This window comes from Terrapene carolina, unplaced genomic scaffold (genome assembly GCF_002925995.2).
Source record: "Terrapene carolina triunguis isolate 2854851 unplaced genomic scaffold, T_m_triunguis-2.0 Scaffold96, whole genome shotgun sequence".
Lineage (NCBI taxonomy): Eukaryota > Metazoa > Chordata > Testudines > Emydidae > Terrapene > Terrapene triunguis.
In genome coordinates, this window is record NW_020664447.1 from 11,183,890 (window position 1) to 11,191,474 (window position 7,585).

Sequence of the window (7,585 nt, forward strand, 5' to 3'; positions counted from 1 at the left end):
AGCACTGCTCAGAGAGCGCTGAAGGGAAACCGCTGTTGTGTGTTCACACTGTCAGCTGCCTGCGCAATAGTGTGTTCACACTTGCGGCACTTGCAGCGGTATTCAGAGCAGTGCATTCTGGGCAGCTATCCCATAGAGCATCTCTTCCTCTTCTGCCTATGCTTGTAAGAACAGCAAGAGGAGCAGCCGGACAATCCACCCTCTTCCACTCTCTGACTCCACCACCTCAACCAAGCTTCATACTCAGCAGTGATGATTGTAGTATTAAATTGCTTGTTTAAAATTGTTTAAAACTTATACATGTATTAAATTGCTTGTTTAAAATGTATATAATACCTTTTGTCTGGCCAAAAAAAATTTCCCTGGAACCTAACTCCCCCATTTACATGAATCCTTATGGGGAAATTGGATTCACTTAACATCGTTTCGCTTAAAGTCGGATTTTTCCAGAACATAACTACAACGTTAAGTGAGGAGTTACTGTATCTGTGAAGCCAAAATGCAACATTTTACAGAAGCAGTATTGTTTGCAACACACAGAACACTGGTTCAGTGATTTAAAACACAGCCAGTACTCTCACACCTGTCACTAACTGGCGGACCCCAGGCAAGCACCCATGAGCCACAAGACCCCCAAAATGGTGAGTAGCCGCAGGGGCAGGGTAAATCAGTGTTCCCGGGCCCTACTGTACACTGAGCACATGGCTCTTCGGGAGAGCCAGCACTGTAGGGGGGGGCTTGATAATTATTCCTGTCCCCACATTTTCCACAGGCTGTGTTCATTATGGAAGATATCTCGCTGCTGAGGGTGAGCAGGGAATCAAGGAATGGTCTTCTCCAAGACTGCAGCTTCCATCCTGGCCCTTATGTAGCTCACCTGTGTGCAGCAATGGTCCCCCCGCCCCCCAAATGCTGATGAGGTCCAGCAGCTCAGCATTGCTGCAAGCGGGAGATCGCCTGGTCTGTGGTACAGGCATGGAAACCTGGAAAGATGCGCTGAGACCACTGCACGCATCACTGAGCAAACAGGAAGGGGACTTTTAAAATTCCAAGGGAATTTATGGGGTACGAATGACAGTTGGTCACCTGAGGGCAGGGTAGTAGAGTTCAAACCGATGGCCAGGGAGGTAAGAACAGGCATTGTGGGACACCTCACGGTGGCCATTTGCAGCACTGTAATCGACCAGGTTGTCTACACTGGGACCGTGGCGCTGTACCCCTGGCACAGAAAGATGTATGCCTCTCATCGGGGTGGTTATTTTACAGCGCTGCAAACTGCGCAGTTTCTGCGTGCACAGTGGCTTGGCAGTGTGTACATCTCGGGACTTACAATGCAGAAAGCTGCTTTACTGTGCAGAAACTTGCCAGTATAGAGAGGGCCTAAGTGTCATAGCTAAATACAAGATCAAACAGATAGTTTAGCATAAGTAGTTAACACATATTCTAAGGGACCAGTCAAGGTGAAGTGGCCAGTTAACACTTCTGTAGTCTAGGACAAAATGGGGAGTTAGTGGGTCACACGTTGTAATAAGCCATAAATCCAATGTCTGTATTAAGACCATGATTTTTAGAGTCTTGCAAAGTTATGAATTTAAGCTTCCAGGCTCGTCTTTTGGAAGTGTTGTGCAGGTTTCCTTTGAGGATGAGGACTGATAGCTCAGATATAGAGTGATCACTTTGTGAAAAGTGTGTATCCACAGGTGTTTTTCTCTTTTATCATTTTCCTGTGTGAGTTCATTCAAAAGCATAGGGATTGTCTGGTTTGAGCCACATAATTGATATTGGGCATTGAGTGCACTGGAAGAGGTACACCACATATTGTGATAGGCATGCGTAGGACCCATGGATCTCGAAACATGTATTGTGGGGGATGTTGATCACTGTCTGCAGCTTATAATATTTAAATATTTAGTGCATGAACCCCACACAGGCTCTGGCATGGATGGGGTTAAAACCTGGTCTCAAGCAGCCAGACATCCCTGCAAAAACAGCGAGGATTGCAGTGGAATGTAGCCACCTGACAAACTGGCTGACTAATACTAACAAGAGTGAGTGGATTAGGAAGATCTTCATGGTGGAATGTTTGCAGGCCCCACCCACTGCAAGAAAGAGAAAGAGCACAGAAAAGTCCAGCATGATTTCAGAAGGAGCTAGCATATAGATATATCTATATCAGCAGGGCCATCCTTACCCATACGCAAAGTACGCAGCTGCATAGGCCCCAGGAAACTTGGGGATGGTGTGAAGGACAGAGAGAAGAGGGGGTGAGTGATTGACACCTGTTGTAAACCAGAGATTATTTTGCTGCAGTAGACAGGGCCAGAAAAAAAGAGATGGAGTATAGAGCAGAATGGGTGTCCTATCCTGCATTTTCTGGGCACCGTGATGAAGAAAACAATTCCTTAAGCTTTTAGGGGCCATATCCTGCAAACTCCTACTCACATGAGAAGGCTTTATGGAACCAAGTAGTCTTTTTAAGTCAATGGGTTTTAGGGTTGGACTATTGAGGCCCAGATCCTCCTCTTGAAGGGGATCCTTCACACACACAACCCACCTTTCCATACAAAAGAGGAGCACATGCACAGCTGTTGTGGTGACACTTTTTCTTTCTCCATCTTGGGAGGACTTTCTAGGCAATCTGATATCCGAATGAAGAGATGAAAATTGAGTTGGTTGGGGATGGTTTGGGTGGGAGGGATTACTGCATATAGACCCAGCCTTGTGGAAACTGGTCAGAAAAACTGGCAACCCCTCTGGCTCTGCAACTATTGTGTTTTTTCTGCTGAATGCTTGCTTGAGATCCTTGACACATGGGTGACCAGAAGGAAACTGTGGTAGTGTGGGTTGGAGCCAGGCTGTTCTGGAGTAGGGGGGAATCCTGGCAGAGATTTTTTCATTCTAAGGCTGCTCTCACTTCTTTTTCCTCAGCGGGAGAAGATCTGGCCATAGTTAGGACAGCATAGGTAGGAAAGCCTTTACTTTAAATGTGAACTATGGATGGTAACTTGTCCAGATAAAGTAAGAACTGACCCAAACCTCCGCCCAAAACTCAAACGAATCCCAAATCAAAATGTATTTGTTGTCCAGAAAAGTATGGACTTTATTATAAAGTTTGACTTTATTATAAAAAAATAATTTTAACTTTCCTGTGTATCTATATTTCCTGGTTCTGGCTGGGACAGGAAGGGCAAGTGCTAAAATACCTTTTGAGAGCCTGTTCTTGCGAGACATATTAAATATCTCACTAGGAAGCCCATTTTGTGATACTTCCAGGTTTTCTAATCTTAAGAAGTCTGAAATATGAAATATTTCAGCAAATATGGGAATTTTTGCATGCTTATCTGGTTTTATCTTAAACTGTTCGTAAATAATCAACATCTCCCTGCTTCTTTCAAATCCATCCTAATCATATAGATTTTTTTTCTACCAGCCATTGCTCAGACTAACCTGTCACCCGCATTAAAAAGGTAAAAAATAAAATATGCACTGAATTTAATAAGTAAAATTCAGTATTACATCATTAATAATAGTTGGCTCTGATGTGCAACTTTTTGTCTCCAAAAAGTCCTTACAAATATATTTTATTTGGACTATGGACACACTTATTTTGGAGCTTGTGTAACAGGTGTTTTTCTTAACCATTTTTAGGAGAAATCCCAAGTTTAGAGGAAATGAGCAGTCTATTATTTAAATTTCCTGAGATTAGAGGAAGAACACTTTGCCAAACAATGCCTCTTCACTTCAAAACCTCTCCTCATAAATTATGTTAGAAGATCTTATTAAAGGTCTGTAAAAATTTCCTATTAAAAATGGTTGATTGCAGTCCAGACCATCACAGCTTTTGTGCTTTCGTTGAAATACCACAGCTGTCGCGAAGAAATATACTGTGAGACAAAAGGTTTTGTTTCCTTAGTAATAAATTATTTCTGTGATATCCGAAGAAAGATAAAACTTTCACTACGTTTGAGTGAAGGAAGATTCTAGTGATAACTTGTTCAAAAATCTATAAAAAGAATATAAGAATGTAGATCTAGATAGCAAATTAGAATCAGACTTCCTTTTAGTTTAGTAAAGCAATTACTTCTGAAGTCAGTGAAGATTATAACCATTGATAATGGAATGACTTACTAAAGCACAGTGACTATATCTCAATAGAACCTCAAGTTGAAATTTTCAACTCTGACCTTCGGGAATGATATAACAGAAACCTTTAGCATTGGCAATTTTTAAACCAACCAAACCAAATTTTAAAACCAATCAAATTTTTAAATTATAAGAAACAGTCTGTTTACTAATATATTTACAAATAGAGCTGGGCAAATACTGCAAAATTTTTCAGAGGCTTTTACAGATTTGCTTTGACTATGTTTGTGTTTTCATCTGTCTACGAAATATGAGTTTTCTGTTGGGAATTTTTGCAGAAGCAGCAAATCTATAGGGTATAATGGAATATGTTTGCATAAAGCAAATATTGATTTAGTAAACCCAAGCTTTTATACTGAGGACATAATTCTAAGCATTATACTCACCCAGTCAGGGAACAGAAGTATACCATGTGACCTACATAGCTAGTTAAAACTTAATAACACACCTGTATTTGTGCACAACCTACAGCCTAAAAGTATTTATATAAATTATATGGCAAATAATGTTTTATGAAAGATAAAGAAAACCACAATTTGCTCCTGGACAGTTTGTAGAAAAAAGGTCAAATTAACTATATAAATTATTTGTTGTAAACAGAAATTGGTGAATAATTTATTAGTATATTGAGAAGAAATATAGATCCTAGAAAAAAGAATGCAAGAGATATTTTGGGTTATTGGCACAGAAATTAGTTTGCTTTTATTATTATTTATTTTTAAGTGTCAACACTATTCTTAAGTAGGCCAATTTCTTTACTGTGTGGCTAATAAAAGAGTTGACTGGAATCTTATTATATATGTATATATATAGCACCAGTGCTGTGCCGGGCAAAAAACTCCTCCCATTCCCTGAGGAGTTTTCAATGTAATTTGGACAAATACAATACAAGGCCTTGATCCTGTATCAGATCCATTTGTACAGGCCCTTATGGGGCCCTGTAACTTTTTCGTCAAGAGTGATTTTCTGATCAATCAGAATTAAGATCTGTAGCTCTCTTGTACAGCAACATGTGTTGGGCACTGAATATTTCAAACTATTGCACAAACATAAGAACTAAGTATTATTATTAACATTCTAAATATCTTTAGCTTAGGGTCTAAATATGGGAAATTCGTCTTTGGAAATGATTTTTTCTGGAGGTCAGGGAAGAATACTATATGTCTTTGGTAACAGGATCCTGATCCTGCAATATTTACTGAAGCCAAAAGTTCCATTAATTTGGAGCAAAGAATCACATATACAAGTAACTTTACTCAGAGGACTAGCCCCATTGTCACCATTTGTGGGCTTTGCCAAATTTCTGAGGGCCAGATTCTAATATCCTTACTCACACTGAGTAGTATATTACTCTATAAGTTATCCCATTGATGTCAATGGGACCTCTTGTGGAGTGAGATGCTACTCAACAAGAGAAAGGGTATCTAGCCCTACTTTCATGAACTCAACGTTAATAAATACTTAAAAGGAGTTCTCTTATTTAAAATGTCTATTTCATAATATTAAATAAATCAAAATTACTAAATCATTTTGCCAGTTGTTGGCCACGCTGATCAAAGACAGTTTCTCATAAACTGAGAACAATGGTGAGTGCTGTCTCTCTTGCTTCAAATTCAGGAGGGTGCAATAATAGGACTCCTCTGCTTCATAAGATTTATTTTCTAATGACAATCCATAAAGATACATGAATAAAAATGTTGGGAATTTTAAACATTTATTTGATGTATTATATATATAATGCCATACACTCAGATGATGCTTTACAAAACACACACATAGACAATGTCCCTGCTTTAAGAAGCTTAGAGTCTATGAGAAATATGAACAATTTAATGATTACAAAAGAGATGTACTCTTTATTTTATTGGATGTATCCATTTTACTTAATATCCTAGAGCTCTAGGCTAAAAATTAAACATACAATATAATTAAGATAGCATCCATCCTAATCTAACTCCCTACTCACATAACAAAATATCTACCAAGCAATTAGATACAAAAAGAACAGACCCCCAAGAACACACCCACCAGACACCTCAACCCTTCTCATATGTCCAGGAGAACAGATGGACCTTCCAGTGCACTCTGAAGGTCAGCAAACTGAAGGTCCTTTGGACCAATGGTGGGACAGAGAATTCCAAAGTCAGGGGCCCTTCACATTAAACACCCTGCCACCAGACCCCTTCCCTTTTAAACTGAAGGGTCTCTAGCTTGAATACCTTCACTGATTGCAACTGCAGCAGTATCACAAGAGGAGACAGAGAAACTCTTGGGTAAGCAAGTCTCATTCCAGTTAGGGCTTTATAGGTTAAACTCCATGTGAAAACTAACAGGCAGCCAGTGCAGATATAGTAGAGCAGTGGTATAATATGTTACTTGGGAAAATTCCCCTTAATAAGCAGGTAGCTGCATTCTGCACTAGTTTAAGCTTCCAGATAGCTTTAAGGGATAGCCCTATAAAGAGCACCTTTCAGTAGTCTAAACTTGAGGCATCAAAGACAAGAGTCACACTAGTGAGAATCAGATCTGAAAGAAATGGAATCCCCTAAGCTGCCTCTTCTCTTGTCCTTACATGTCACCATGGCTTACAGATGACCTGGGACAGATGAAGTGAGAGGGAGGATGGCTAGAGCACTAGTGTGGGAAGTCTCATGCTGAAACTAACTGCATTATAAGGATTTAAAAAAAAAAAAAACAGTTGTGACTATAAAAGGCAAAGGTTCTTGGTCTCCATCATTGCCTCTGCAAAATCTCAAAGAAGACTGCTTCTGATGGTAAACAGTTGCTTAGTCTGGTTGTCTCTTCTCAGTGGCTGATTCAAATCCCTTCCATTGTGAGGAAATCTCTAGTTTTTATGTGGAGAAAATACTTGGATTTGCTCTGAGCTCTGCATCTGTGAGGCAGAATACTATATAAGTCAAAGGGTGTTGAACTGCTCTAATTTACGCCAGTTTACATGTTCTTCCTTCTCCTCGGTGTATAAATTACCACTTTAGATTCCATTGCACGCTGGTAGAGTATAAGTAAATGGGAGGCCAAGTGAGCATAAGGGAGTTAAGGTAGTGTAAGGAGGTTCAGTGTAAAGATGGCCTTGTGGTTAAAGCTGTTTGGAAAAATTCCAACAAAACATTTTTTCGTCAGAATTTGCCAACTGATTGAAATGGAAACATTTTGCGGAGATGGTTCAATCTCAACAAAGTTCCTCTGGAAACCAGATAGGTTTCCATCAGATTTCCTGATTTCCTGCCAGCTTACCTGCCCAGCTCCTCAGGAGCCTGGACTTCCAGGGTCTATAGCTTTGGGGCAGCCTGCCAGGCTGTTTTTTATAAATTACATATTTTCTAAAACCATAAATATTACTCCTAAAGAGGATACTGAAATGAGAATAATATGACTTCTAAGTACTAGAGCTTCTGATGTTAGCCATTCTGAGTTTAAACTG